This window comes from Oryza sativa, chromosome 6 (assembly GCF_034140825.1).
Source record: "Oryza sativa Japonica Group chromosome 6, ASM3414082v1".
NCBI lineage: Eukaryota > Viridiplantae > Streptophyta > Magnoliopsida > Poales > Poaceae > Oryza > Oryza sativa.
In genome coordinates, this window is record NC_089040.1 from 19,519,891 (window position 1) to 19,535,403 (window position 15,513).

A 15,513-nucleotide genomic window follows, 5' to 3' on the forward strand; every position below is an offset into this window, starting at 1 on the left:
TGGAAGATGAAGGCTTTGGTGTCTAGCTCGTGCCTGCCGTCAAGCGCCTGTGGTCGTTGCCCTAGTCTTCCGCTGTTTTTCGTTGTCTTTGAGTGTGCTGGGCCTTCGTTGCCCATGTAATAATTTTATATACGCTTCCGCTTGTTAAACTCTGTATTGTATCAACTTTTGGTGTACCTTGCCTCCTGGGACAAGGAATAATACACGCACGTCGGGAACGCCTGTTGGGTGATTTCCGGTCGTGACAGCGGTGCTCCGGCGGTCGGCGGGCGAAACGGAGGAGCAGACGAGGTCGGCGAGGACGCGGCGAAGCCGAAGGAGGCGATGCCGAAGCGGGAGGAAGTCCGGGGCGACGATGGCGGCGAACCGGAGCTCGGCGGCGACGGCGGAGAGAGAGGACGACGGCGCGAGCTCGAATCCGACGGGGAGAGAGAGCGGCGAGCGGCGGAAACGGAGGAGGGAGGCACGGGGAGCGTTTATATAGGGTTGGGAGTGAGAGAGGGCGGCCGGAGGGGAAGGAAATCGGCGCGGCGATCTCGGGCTCCATTGATGCGCCGGCGAAGATTGCGGGAGCGATTCCAAACGAATCCGAGGGAGAGAGAGAGGGAAAAGTGGGGGAAAAGAGGGAGGGAATCACGGGGAGTGATTTCCCCCTCTTTATGGCGTGCGGGGACGGCGGGTTCGGCGGATTCGGCGGCGGCGGCGGCGCTAGGGCACGGGCGGGCGGCGGGAGCGGCGGAAGGTAGGGGATGACAGGTGGGCCCCACCCGTCAGCGAGGGTGGCGGGCGGGCCCACCCGTCAGCGGCGCGCGCGCGGGGAGGAGGCCGGATGGGCCGCGGGGAAGAGGAGAGAGAGAGAAAGGGATGGGCCGAGCCGGCCCAAGAGGGGAAAAAGGGGGGGGAAAAGACTTTTTAGGGTTTTTCTTTTTATAAAACCATTTTAGCTTTGTTTATTTCTTCTTAATTATTATTTGTGCTCTGAAAATTCCACTAAAATTTGAGGGCTCCTTTTTGACCAAGGAGAATTTAACAAAAATTCTCCGGGCCACATTTGAATTTTTCTTGTACGTATTTTAATGTTTGCCAATTTCTTTTCGAATTTTAATTAATTCTATTATTCCTTTTAGAAAATGATTTTTATTTTGGGATGAATTTATCAGGACGTGACAAATCCACCCCCCTTACAAGAATCTCGTCCCCGAGATTCGAGGAGGCTAGCAAGAAGATAGGTTGGGCGGTCTTCTTTTATGATCTGACTTCTTCCGTTGCATCTTCTTGAACGTACTTGCCCAGCAAAACTTCACCACTCGGAACTGCTTGGCTTGACCTCCTGTTGCGGATGGAATCTTCTCTTCACCTGACTTGAACCAGGGTGCACCTTTTAGCTGACTCAGACTAGGTTGCGGTAGTTTAATGATGCTTCCGTTCCAGAACTTCTCATGATTCATATCTTCGGAGTCAACCTCATACAAGTTACCACTTCATGTCATGCGTCAACACTAGCTTGTCATTACTAGGATGCCATGTTTGTCATCATAAGAATATCATGCTTGTCATTCACTTCTAACTTGCCACCAACTGCCTCATATTATCTTTCCCGGTCTCCGGGTAATAGCTACTTCTGCTATTTGATGCAAGGGTCGATAACTTTGCCTTTGAATTATGCTTCCCAAGAGAACCAACTTATCCCACTTGACATACTTTGACGTCTTCCCAAATGACTTTATTGCTGGATTTGTTATTGTCTAATCATTATCCTGCCAAATCTGAGGCTTCGTTGTTAGATGTGCTTTTAATCTGACCTCTGTAGATTATCTTCGAACATATCACTTGATTCATAACTGGGAATAGCTCTCACGAACAAGCAACTCGGATTCACTTTCTTTACATTCAGTTTACTTCCCATTATTATCTCCAGGTTGTCCTCAGTTAGCATTCAACGTATTCCTTTACACCTTTAACCTTGATGTGTTCTTTCCCATTGGATCATCTCCCAAGACATGGCATTGCCTGGTAACCGGTGCTTGCACTTTTCACTCCGTGTAGCATCTGATACCGAGTTGAAGATTTCACTCTTTGCCTTCATAGAAACACTTTTACCTAGGTCATCTTGCTTACTTAATGACAAGGTGACTGTTGCGGGGCAATTACAATCAGGGGTCTTCCTTGAGCGATGCAGAGCATGTTTCTGTTTATCAATCACCTTTCGGCCTACTTCTTTCATGCTAGAGAACATCTTTGCCAATCTCTTTTATCAATCTTCTTTCGGCTTATCTCTAACAGGTGGTATTCTTTAATGTGGATTGCGGACGCTTCTGGGGACGATGAGGTCCTTTGGCTTGCTGCCTTTCAGTGAAACCTTGATGTGGTTTGTCAAAAAGCTGCACTGACTACCTTCAGGGAAATACCTTGCTTGCTATCTGTATCTATGCCACTAGGGTTTAATTGCCGATGACCATCTTTAGTGCTTCCTCGAGATGGGGAGCATCCAAATTGTTCTTCTGCCATATCGCCTGTCACGTCCCAAATCGACTCTAAAATACATCCTTGAAGTTGTGCAAAGAATAATTAAAATTCATGTGAAAGCCTCCAACAATTAAAATGTGCAAATTTAAAAGTCAAATAAGGCTTGGAGGATTTTTGTATATTTCCTAAAAGCCTAAAATGCGTAAATAAATTTTAGTGGAATTTTCAGAGCACAAATAATAATTGAAAAGAAATAAACAAAGTTAAAAAGGTTTATAAAAAGAAAAACCCTAAAAGAAGTCTTCTTTTCCCCCCTTCCCTTCTTGGGCCGGCTCGGCCCAACTCCCCCTCCCTCTCTCTCCTCTCCCCCGCGGCCCATCGGCCCCTCCCCGCGCGCGCGCCGCTGACAGGCGGGCCCGCCCGCCACCCTCGCTGACGGGTGGGGCCCACCTGTCATCGCCTTCCTCGCGCCGCGCCCGCCGCCCGTCCGTGCCCTAGCGCCGCCGCCGCCGCCGAATCCGCCGCATCCCGCCGTCCCCGCGCGCATTAAAGTGGGGGGAATTATTCCCCGCGATTCCCTCCCTCGTTTCCCCCACTTTCCCCTCTCTCTCTCCCTCGGATTCGTCCGATTTTGTGCCCGCAAAGTTCGCCGGCGCAATCAATGGAGCCGAGATCTCCGCGGCCGATTCCTCCCTCTCCGGCCGTTCTCTCTCTCTCTCGGCACTATATAATTGTTCCCCGTGCCTCTCTCCTCCGTTTCCGCCGTTCGCCGCTCGCTCTCCCCGTCGGAATCGTGCTCGCGCCATCGTCCTCTCTCTCCGCCGTCGTCGCCGAGCTTCGGTTCGCCGCCGTCGTCGCTCCGGACCTCCTCCCGACTCGGCGTCACCTCCATCGGCTTCGCCGCGTCGTCGTCGACCTCGTCCGCGCCTCCGTTTCGCCCGTCGACCGCCGGAGCACCGTCGCCCTCGCCGTCCCGAACCGCGCCGCCGCTTTCCTCCGCTCCGGTCGTCGTTTCCGCCGTCGTCGTCGTCCCGGGGTGAGCCGTGGACCGCCCCTTTCACTTCCCTCTCCTCTCCGCTCTCTCGGGCGCCGCTCCGCCGCACCGGTGGTCGCCGGCGGTGACCATCGGGGCGTGAGTGCGCCGCCTCCCGTCGGCCGTGCCGGCGAGGCCGCCTTTGGGCGCGCCCCGCGGCTGCCAGGTGGGGCCCGGCCGTCAGCCGCCCGCGCCCGCGGGTGCGGCTGACGCGTGGGACCCACGGCGCCGGCCCGCGCCAGCCGCGTGCTCCCGGTCCACCGTGGACCGAGAGGCTGACGCGTGGGCCCCACTCCCGTGGACCCGGTCCGCGCGCCCTCTCTCTCGGCTGACGCAATAAACCCGGTTTTCAATTAAAATTTAAATGAAGAAATTCGTAAATATCCATTTAAAGAGCATATAAACTTCAAATGGCCATATCTTGGCCATTTGAACTCGGAATTGGACCGTTCAAGTCTCTAATTTTTCCTTAAGAAGTCAAGAACCCATTTTTGTGCTTTGTTTCTGCTGTTATGTGGAGTTTATTAGAGTAAAAGCCTTTTCTTTTCCGTTGGTCGTGTAGATGCTGCAGCTTCGGAAGATCCGCTCTTCGTGGAAGTCGAAGCCGTCGGTTGGGAAAGCGAGCAAGGCAAGTCACATCATCTTTGAACATAGTGAATCCCAGTTTGTAAAATTATGTTGATTTAAATTATTGCATTATCGCTTTATTTAAATTCCCGCGTTATCACTGTTTTATTTAGCCATGCCTATTTACCTTTGTTATGACCATATTATTATTGTTATTGTTATTATTATTACCTTGTTCACCCTAGATTAAACAAAACCTCAACTAGTGGACACTCTACTCGTGGTATCCCTAGTTTAAATTTAGGTAGATGCTTCGCAATTTAATTAGGTAACATTAGGTGGTTTTACAACTTTAGACTTGGGAAATTCTCATATCACCTGGACACTGTGGAATTATTGGAGTATTGTGGAATTGGCTTCACCCCGCCCCCTCTATTCAAAATCCCCAAAAATGGTTTTAGGCTGGGCTCGGGGTGCATGGTTTTGATAGTAGCACCTCGGCCATATAAGGACCGGTCTTCGGGCCTCTGTTGCAAAGCACTACCGTACTTCCACATGTCTAGTGGGTAAGGCTTAGTTTGTGGCTCAGTCTAGTCATAAACAAAAGTACACGGATTGGAGATGGATGAAGTCGGGGGTCGATGGACATTCTCCAGGGCAAATGAAGGCCACACGAGCTGCGGCCCGGTAGTCGAGATGTCATGGCAGAGGGTTGGTGCCCTGCTGCTAGGGGCTCAGTCTTGCCTGCCTGTCCCGGGGGTTCCGGCCGTAGGCAGGATTGGGTCGGTACTCTTGTCTATGGCTAGGATGGGTTGGAAACTATGTCACGTCTTCCGTCTGTATACCGTGGTGGTATGTGGCACGTGGTTACACGTGAGGAAGATGTGTCTTGTGGGTAAAGATGTACACCTCTGATCAGAGTATAATCTATTCGAATAGCCGAGCCCTCGGTTATGGGCAAGCCGAGCAATGTACCCAAGTTAGTGTTTTAATTCTTAAAACTTGCTTAACAACTAAAATATGGAATGGTTGGCCTGGGTTGGCTTGGGACAAGCTGGGACCCAGGGTCGGGTTGCCAGTTCGGTCTGAATCATCATAGGCCTTGGGTTAAGGCAGGTTCGTGTGGGTTCACGGCCTTGATTAATAATATTGTATAGTTCTAAGATCGTGTTTACAAAATAGCCCTGAGCAACTAAATGTCTTTAAATGCCGTTTACCGCAACCCTAACCCTTTATATTATAATTCCCTTGTACTCCCTTGCATTTATTCTGCATTTGTGGGTGTGTCTTGTTGAGTACGGTGGTTGTACTCAGTCTTGCTCAATTTTTCCCAAGCCCAGAAGAGGAGCTCCTTGAAGATGAAGGCTTTGGTGTCTAGCTCGTGCCTGCCGTCAAGTGCCTGTGGTCGTCGCCCTAGTCTTCTGCTGTTTTTCGTTTGTCTCTGTGTGTGCTGGGCCTTCGCTGCCCATGTAATAAGTTAACTATTTATGCTTCCGCTTGTTAAACTCTGAATTGTATCAACTTTTGGTGTACCTTGCCTCCTGGGACAAGGATTAATGCACGCACGTCAGGAACGCCCGTTGGGTTATTTCCGGTCGTGACACCTTTGACCCTTTTCTGATACCTGATAGACTAATTACCAACCATCGACTACTATGTTCTCAAATATTGATGTCTCCTGGATCTTCTTAACTGTTTGTAGGTATATCCGAACTTATCAATGTAGAGGCATGGCGGGTACCCTTGTGGGTTTCATCCAACAATCCTTATCTTGATCTGTAAAAGGCGTATCCAAACTCCTATCCCCAACTACTGTCTCATTGGCTTTTTAACCCAACACAGTTTAATTGGTTTTCTTTTCCATCAACAGGTTGGTTATTAACTCGATGTTAGAATATAGTTCTTCTGACACGAGACCCTAGGTCTCCTTTGTCAGTAAACCATTATACACATGATCACATATCCGCATCTTCCAATAGAATCCTCTTAGAACTTGTCTGTATTACACATTTCTCCCTTATTACACGAATACAAGGCACTGCCTTAAACAAAAAGGGAAGGTGCTTATCATCGGTACATTGTATCCTCAACATGAATCATCCATAAACATAGCAAGCTCACTGTTTATAGACATGAATATATTTATTTATTACATGATTGCTGCAAACTTTCGATTACACAATGATAAGTAGCGAACTGAAAACCACAAGCGTGGCTGCTCATTTTGATTCTGGAGAGATATAGCTGGCATTGTTCTAGTGACTGCATCATCCTTGATTGGTTCTGTGATGATGTGATAGGACTGCATATTGCTATCATTCACAGGAGAAGCTTCCTTCTGATTGCTGTTTGAAGCGGATGACAGTCTTCTGCTTGGTATCGCCCTCCGGAGGTTGATTGCCCTTTGCTCGGCCTGGAGTAGGTCGGGGAGAGACACAACTTCTTCCATCGACGACAATTCTTTGCTGAGGCTGTCGGTGCAGAGAATGGTTGGTGCTAAAGATATCATTGCTATGATTTATTGCAGAGTTAGGTGGAGCAGGAGGAGCATTGGTGCTGTGGATGATATCGTCGATGTTGCTGTTGGAGCTGACTAGCTGATGAGACAATCGTAGGGTTGTTCGTTGGATTTCTGCGGTCTTGGTCAACAACACACTGAGTTGGCAATCCTTGGGCACATGGTTTGTTCCTTTGCACAGAAAACAGCATGCCTTTGATCCAAAGAAGACACATCTGAAACTCTTAGTCCAAACAAATGTCTCTTTGGTTGATCACTTGATTTTCTTCGCCATCAATCGCTAGGTTATTTGATTCATAATAGATTATGAGCTTACGGAAATGAGACCCTAGGTCTCCCTAATCAACAACAAAATGTACCCAACTCACAGCACTTGCGATCTTAACATGGATTCTTCATAAACTTATCAAACTCCTTCATAATCTCATGTTTCTCTGTTATTACATGATTGACGGGGAACAACTATAAAACATAAGTATTTGAACACTGATATAAGAGTATTATGGTTGCTTCTGACTAGCACTAGGCTTAACAGGTACTGCATTTGCTCCAGTGACCACTTGGCGATTGGCACGTCTGCTTCCTTAACAGGTACTACAGTTGTAAATAACTCTCTTACGCTCGGGTTCTTCATCTTGTACTTGATTTCTTGGCTGCTGTGCTGGAACATCCAAAGGTACAATGCCGATACTGGCCTCTGTCTTGTCAACTGATGGCTGGGGCTGAAATTGAGCATTGACACCTTGTGGTAATGCACTCGCTGGAGTTGGAGCTGTTGCAACGCGGGCTATAGGACTGCTTCGGGATGCATGGATGACAATTCGCTGAGGAGCAAGCTTCTGATTGCAGGGAGTTGCGTGGACTGACGTGCTGGCAGCTATGTTTCTCGGTTTTGGGCACTTGTCGGCAAAATGACCCATTCCTTGACAATTGAAGCAACAGATATCTTCCCGGACTCGGCATTTTCTTTTCTCATTTTGATTCCTCTGTCCTGGCACTGGAGTTAGGCTGAAACTGTAATCTTGGCGAGGACTTGTGTTGCCTTGAGGCTTCTCTCCGTTGGAACTGGCGGGTTGGTTGGCCATCTTCTTCGTCAGCAGAAAACTGAATTGACAATCTTTTGGTACGTGATCAGTTCCTTCACAAAAGAAACAAGTGATCCTGCTCGTTGGACACCTGTCGGGTGGATGGTCTTCCTCACAATGAACGCATGTAGTGGCACACGAGCTGGCAACATGACCGATTTCTCCACAACGAGAGCATGCCTTACGTTCCATTTCATCTTCATCATCTGAGGAGACTTGATCTGAATCTTCACTATCAGACACTCTACCTCCATTAGCTAAAAGATGCTCTGTCAACTGTGGTGCACCTTGGAAGGTATTTCTTCTCTGACGTCTTGTCATTCCTGGTGGAGGCCATTCTGTGCTGGTAATGATCATCTTACGGACTTCATCTTCGGTTCGCATTGGTGTTTTTCTTTTCTGCTGAGGACAGTTCCTTGCATGGTGCCCTTGCTCATCACACATAAAACAAATGATACTTGCTTCTTTTGAGTCAACATGTGGCATGTCACCATGGGTCTTTTGGGATGCTGGCGGCATGATGACTTGTGGTATGAGTGCTTGGACTGCCTCCAACTGCACTTGAGGCTGTATCTGACTCAGGTTCAGAATTGGCGTCTGATGCTGCTGTAGTATCTCTATAAGCAATCGGTTCTGGTTAATCAGGTGTTGGACCAATGTCACACAACTGGTGTCTGGTGCTTCATTCACTCGGGAGCTTGAGGTACCAATGTCCTGACTTCTGACCCTATTGCCTTTCTCATTGTCAGCCATCTGTTGCAAAGGTTTGGAGAGGGAGAGAGGGAAAACAAAGGGGAGAGACAGATTAGAAACTAAGGATAGGACCTTAACAGATCTAAGTCTTTTGCTGTTATGATGTATGTTAGGCTTATTCTGCAAGTTGATTAAGCAAACAACCTAGCATGGTTACATCACAACCCACTGATGCAAACCACGCGCTACACACACAAGCAAGGAAACACACGACAAACGAAACACTAGAGGGTGGCTTAGGTTCTGCGACGGGTTCTCCAAGATCTTCACTCCTTCACAGCTGGCTTCACTGCTTCCTCCACTTCGCTAGCGGATCCTGCAGTCTTCCGGAGCTTCGGCGAACAACTGACGATGTCTTCTTCTTCACTGACCTGACCATCTAGTACTGGTTGAAATTTGAAGAAGGAAGAAAAGGGTAAACCTTTTGCTAATAGCATTAGGGGAAGAAGAAAAAGAGGAACTTTCGCAAATAGTTTTATTTATAAAATATGTACTTAGGTTTTATCCACTTGGCTTATCCTACAGTCGAGATGGCTCTGATACCAGCTTGTCGCGACCGGGAAAATTGCCTTTTCCCGAACGCTAGTGTATTAATCCCCGTCCCAGGAAAAGCCGAGGTACACCACACAAACATGATATAAAAGACACATCTTTATTATATCGATAGTATTTACGTTATTACAAAGGCACTTAAGGCCTGACAATCAAAAATAAACAACAGCGGACTAGCGGGCCTACGGCTCCATCTTCACAGGCGCTCAACTGGGGTATAAGCCAGGACTCCACCTAAGACTTCTTCTCCAAAGCTTCTCTTACTGAAAGGGGGGGGAGATTGAGCAAGAATGAGTACAACCACAGTACTCAGCAAGCCACACCGGCAGATGCATGATTAATGCAAGGGGGTACAAGGGGTAATAATATAGGGGTTAAGTTTTGCAGAAAAGCAGCATTTAAAAGTCACTTAGTTGCCCAAAGCCATTTTATAAAGACGATCCTAGAGCTACACAGTATTATTAATCAAGGCCGTGAACCCTCACGAACCTGCCTTAACCCAAGGCCTACGATGATTCAGACCGAACTGGCAACCCGACCCTGGGTCCCAGCTCGTCCCAAGCCAACCCAGGCCAACCATTCCACATTTTAGTTGTTGAGCAAATTCTAAGAATTAAAACACTGACTTGGGTACATTGCTCGGCTTGCCCATAACCGAGGGCGCGGCTATTCGAATAGATTATACTCTGATCAGAGGTGTACATCTTTACCCACAAGACACATCTTCCTCACGTGTAACCACGTGCCACATACCACCACGGTATACGGACGGAAGACGTGACATAGTTTCCAACCCATCATAGCCATAGACAAGAGTACCGACCCAATCCCACCTACGGCCGGAACCTCCGGGACAGGCAGGCAGGACTGAGCCCCTAGCAGCAGGGCACCAACCCTGTGCCATGACATCTCGACTACCGGGCCGCAGCTCGTGTAGCCTTCATTTGTCCTAGAGAATGTCCATCGACCCCCGACTTCATCCATCTCCATCCGTGTACTTTTGTTTATGACCAGACTGAGCCACAAACTAAGCCTTACCCACTAGACATGTGGAAGTACGGTAGTGCTTTGCAACAGAGGCCCGAGCTTAATCCTTATAGTACCCGAGGTACGACTAACAAAACCCAACCACGCACCTCGAGCCCAGCCTAAAACCATTTTTGGGGTTTTGAATAGAGGGGGAGGTGTGTGTCCAATTCCAACATAAGCCAACCATTCCATAGTGTCCAAATGATATGAGAATTCCCAAAGTCTAAAGTTATAAAACCACCTAATGTTGCCTAATTAATCAGCGAAGCATCTACCTAAATTCATACTAGTGGAACCATGAATAGAGTACCCACTAGTTGGGGTTTTGTTTATTCTAGGGTGAACAAGGTAATAATAACAATAGCAATAATAATGTCTTAACAAAGGTAAATAGGCATGGCTAAATAAAACAGTGATAACGCGGGAATTTAAATGAAGCGATAATGCATTAATTTAAATCAAAATAATTTTATAAACTGGGATTCAATATGCTCAAGGGTGATGTGACTTGCCTTGCTCGCTTTCCCAAACGTCGGCTTCAACTTCCACGAAGAGCGGATCTTCCGAAGCTGCAGCGTCTACACGACCAACGGAAAAGAAAAGGCCTTTACTCTAATAAACTCCATATAACAGCAGAAACAAAGCACAAAAATGGGTTCTTGACTTCTTAAGGAAAAATTAGAGACTTGAACGGTCCAATTCCGAGTTCAAATGGTCAAGTTATGGCCATTTGAAGTTTATATGCTCTTTAAATGGATATTTGCGAATTTCTTCATTTAAATTTTAATTTAAAATCGGATTTATTGCGTCAGCCGAGGGGAGGGGCGCGCGGACCGGGTCCACGGGAGTGGGGCCCACGCGTCAGCCTCACGGTCCACGGTGGACCGGGCGCACGCGGCTGACGCCGGCCGGCGCCATGGGTCCCACGCGTCAGCCGCACCGAGGGCGCGGGCGGCTGACGGCCGGGCCCCACCTGGCAGCCGCGGGGCGCGCCCGAAGGCGGCCTCGCCGGCACTGCCGACGGGAGGCGGCGCGCCCGCGCCCCTATGGTCGCCGGCGGAGGCCATAGGCACGGCGGAGCGGCGGCCGAGAGAGGGGAGGGAAGGGGGAAACGAAATGGCGGTCCTCGGCTCACCCCGGGTCGACGGCGACGACGGGAACGGCGACCGAAGCGGAGAGAGGCGGCGGCGCGGCTCGGGTCGACGAGGACGGCGGTGCTCCGGCGGTCGGCGGGCGAAACGGAGGAGCGGACGAGGTCGGCGAGGACGCGGCGAAGCCGAAGGAGGCGATGCCGAAGCGGGAGGAGGTCCGGGGCGACGACGGCGGCGAACCGGAGCTCGGCGGCGACGGCGGAGAGAGAGGACGATGGCGCGAGCTCGAATCCGACGGGGAGAGAGAGCGGCGAGTGGCGGAAACGGAGGAGGGAGGCACGAGGAGCGTTTATATAGGGTTGGGAGTGAGAGAGGGCGGCCGGAGGGGAAGGAAATCGGCGCGGCGATCTCGGGCTCCATTGATGCGCCGGCGAAGATTGCGGGAGCGATTCCAAACGAATCCGAGGGAGAGAGAGAGGGAAAAGTGGGGGAAAAGAGGGAGGGAATCACGGGGAGTGATTTCCCCCTCTTTATGGCGCGCGGGGACGGCGGGATGCGGCGGATTCGGCGGCGGCGGCGGCGCTAGGGCACGGGCGGGCGGCGGGAGCGGCGGAAGGTAGGGGATGACAGGTGGGCCCCACCCGTCAGCGAGGGTGGCGGGCGGGCCCACCCGTCAGCGGCGCGCGCGCGGGGAGGAGGCCGGATGGGCCGCGGGGAAGAGGAGAGAGAGAGAAAGGGATGGGCCGAGCCGGCCCAAGAGGGGAAAAAGGGGGGGGGAAAGACTTTTTAGGGTTTTTCTTTTTATAAAACCATTTTAGCTTTGTTTATTTCTTCTTAATTATTATTTGTGCTCTGAAAATTCCACTAAAATTTGAGGGCTCCTTTTTGACCAAGGAGAATTTAACAAAAATTCTCCGGGCCACATTTGAATTTTTCTTGTACGTATTTTAATGTTTGCCAATTTCTTTTCGAATTTTAATTAATTCTATTATTCCTTTTAGAAAATGATTTTTATTTTGGGATGAATTTATCAGGACGTGACACACATTCAGCTTAGAAATTCTGGTTCGAGAATTTCTGGGCGTGACAAGTTGGTATCAGAGCCGACCTTGACCGTAGGACAAGCCAACTGGAAACCCTAAGAGCCCTCTGAACCCCTTTTTTTTCATCTGCATATGCCTTTTTGCACCTGGAATTGTTTTGGGAAAATTTGGAGTTTTGCCTCTTTGGTTTGCGGGAAAAATCTTGGTCGTTCTTTCGGATCGGATTTTTTTTAAAAAAAAAAATTAGCTCAATCTAGGGCTTTAGAAAAATTTTAGTTGGAGTTTATTCGACAGTCAGTCGGGAATTTATTGGGGGTTATGCATTAGGTCGTGTCTATATCCAATGGGGGCAATGTTATGCGCATCATTTTCCATGCAACTAGTCTATGCATTAATTTACTGTTTAGTTGCATTAGTGTCTTTATTTGAGTTCATGAAAAATGTTCTATGCATAAAAATCATCATGCTCGGTTACTTATTTGAGTCTTCTTTTGCTTTGTTTAATTTGGATTTGAGCATGAATTGGTTCCTATCCCTTGTCTACTTTAGATGTCAGTCCTATCCCTCTTTTGCAAGCGCCGCCCCGAGCTTCAGAGTCGCCGCCCTTAGCTTTATCGCCTTCTTAGTCTGTTTGCTTGCTAGTTTTCGTGTTTAGGTTTGTTGCTTGTGGGTTAGTCGGCGGTCGATATCATGTGTCAGTGGTATGACTGCCTCAATTAGGAGTTGCGTGCCTCTTCTTCAGTGTTTTAATCAAGATTAAGATAATTGCACTTAAATTCATAAGCAAGATTAGTTTGTGAGCCCCCTGTTTTTCTTCCTTTTCTCATATTTCTACCTATCCCCTTCAGATGGAGATAAGGAATGGTTCACGCGACTCGAACAACGCCAGTGGCAGCGAAGAGCCGATCAATGGAGCACGTGCCAACGGTGCATCTGACAACAGTCCGTCCCCACCGCCCGAGAACCCAACAATTGCTCAGGTGTTGGACAATCAGACTCAGATGATGACAATGATGATGCAACAGATGCAGCAACAGTACCATCAGGTGATGCAGCAGGTGCAGCAGCAAGCACAGCTGCAGCAGCAGAACCTGCAATTTGGTCCTCCGCCTCCTCAGTCCAAATTGTTAGAATTTCTTCGTGTCAAGCCGCCCACCTTCTCAAGCACCACCAACCCAATCGAGGCCCACGACTGGCTTCATGCCATTGAGAAGAAGCTGAATCTTTTGCAATGCAACGAGCAGGAGAAGGTTGCTTTTGCTACACACCAGCTACAAGGTCCCGTTTCTATTTGGTGGGACAACTACATGGTGACCCGTCCAACTGGGGCAGAAGTTACTTGGACAGAGTTTTGTCATAGTTTCAATAAAGCACAGGTTCCCGAGGGAATTGTGGCACAAAAGAAGAGAGAGTTCCGTTCCCTGCAACAAGGAACCAGAACAGTTATAGAGTATTTGCATGAGTTCAACCGCCTCGCGCGCTACGCCCCTGAGGACGTGCGTACCGATGCCGAGAAGCAGGAGAAGTTTCTGTCTGGTCTTGATGATGAATTGACTAACCAGTTGATCTCTAGAGATTATGAGGACTTTGAGAAGCTGGTGGATAAGGCTATCCGTCAGGAGGAGCACTGTAACAAAATAAACCGTAAGAGGAAGGCAGCTCAGTTCAGGACTCCCCAGGGGAAGAGTCAGAAGCCTCGTTTCACGATGGGACGTCACGGTGGACCTTCCACCATGATTATCCGACAGCACCGTCCCTACCACCCGGGTAGCTTCAACAAGAACCACCATAGTGGCAGTCACAACAACAGTGAGCAGCACAGTCTCAACCCTACTCCGAGTTCACTAAAGATTCCAGCTCAATCAGTTCAGCCAGCTCTGCCAGAACAGCCCAAGAGGTTGGGAGAAAAACCCGAACTCTGCTTCAATTGTAACAAACCCGGACACACGGTTGGAAAGTGCCCGAAGCCAAGACGTGCCGGACCCAAGTTCGTTCAGGCCCGTGTTAATCATGCATCTGCAGAGGAGGCGCAGTCAGCACCAGAGGTTATATTGGGCACATTCCCCGTCAACTCGACACCGGCAGTAATATTGTTTGATTCTGGTGCAACCCATTCCTTCATTTCCAAGCGTTTTGCTGGTGCACATGGGTTATCTTTAGTGAAGCTTAAGATACCAATGCGAGTTCATACTCCTGGAGGTGGCATGACCACAACTCACTACTGCCCATCTGTGACAGTTGAAATTCAAGGGTTGATTTTTCCAGCCAACCTCATTCTTCTCGAATCCAAGGACCTAGATGTCATACTTGGAATGGATTGGTTGACAAGGCACAGAGGAGTGATTGATTGCGCCAGCCGCACCATCAAGTTGACCAATGCAAAAGGAGAGGTGGTAATCTTCCAGTCTCCAGTGCCGCGGAAGCCAGGGATTAGTTTAAACCAGGCTGCTGGTGAAGAACAAGAGGTAGCAGTGGAGAAAACCACTAAGAAGCTGGAGGATATTCCCATAGTCAGAGAGTATCCAGAGGTTTTTCCGGACGATCTGACAACAATGCCACCAAAGAGGGATATCGAGTTCCGGATTGACTTGGTACCTGGAACTGCACCGATCCACAAGAGGCCTTACAGAATGGGAGCCAACGAGTTGGCGGAAGTCAAGAAGCAAGTCGATGAACAGTTACAGAAGGGATACATCTGCCCGAGCACGTCGCCTTCGGGTGCTCCGGTTATCTTTGTGGAGAAGAAAGACAAAACCAAGAGAATGTGCGTTGACTACCGCGCACTCAATGAGGTCACCATCAAGAACAAGTATCCTTTGCCAAGGATTGATGATCTGTTTGATCAGTTGAAAGGAGCTACTGTGTTCTCTAAGATAGACCTGCGATCAGGCTATCACCAGTTGAGGATCCGCGAAGAGGATATTCCAAAGACAGCATTCATCACTCGGTACGGGTTGTTCGAATGCACAGTTATGTCTTTCGGACTCACTAATGCACCTGCCTTCTTCATGAATTTGATGAACAAGGTGTTTATGGAATTTCTAGACAAGTTTGTCGTGGTTTTCATCGATGACATACTTATCTACTCCAAGTCCGAGGAAGAACATGAGCAGCATCTTCGGCTGGTACTTGAAAAGTTAAAAGAGCACCAGCTATATGCCAAGTTCAGCAAGTGCGACTTCTGGCTTAAGGAAGTTCAGTTTCTCGGTCACATCGTGAATGCTCAAGGAGTAGCTGTGGATCCAGCAAATGTGGAGTCAGTTACCAAATGGACCCCACCAAGAACAGTCACTCAGGTTTGGAGTTTCTTAGGACTTGCGGGCTATTACCGCCGGTTCATTGAGAACTTCTCTAAAATTGCTAAGCCAATGACACA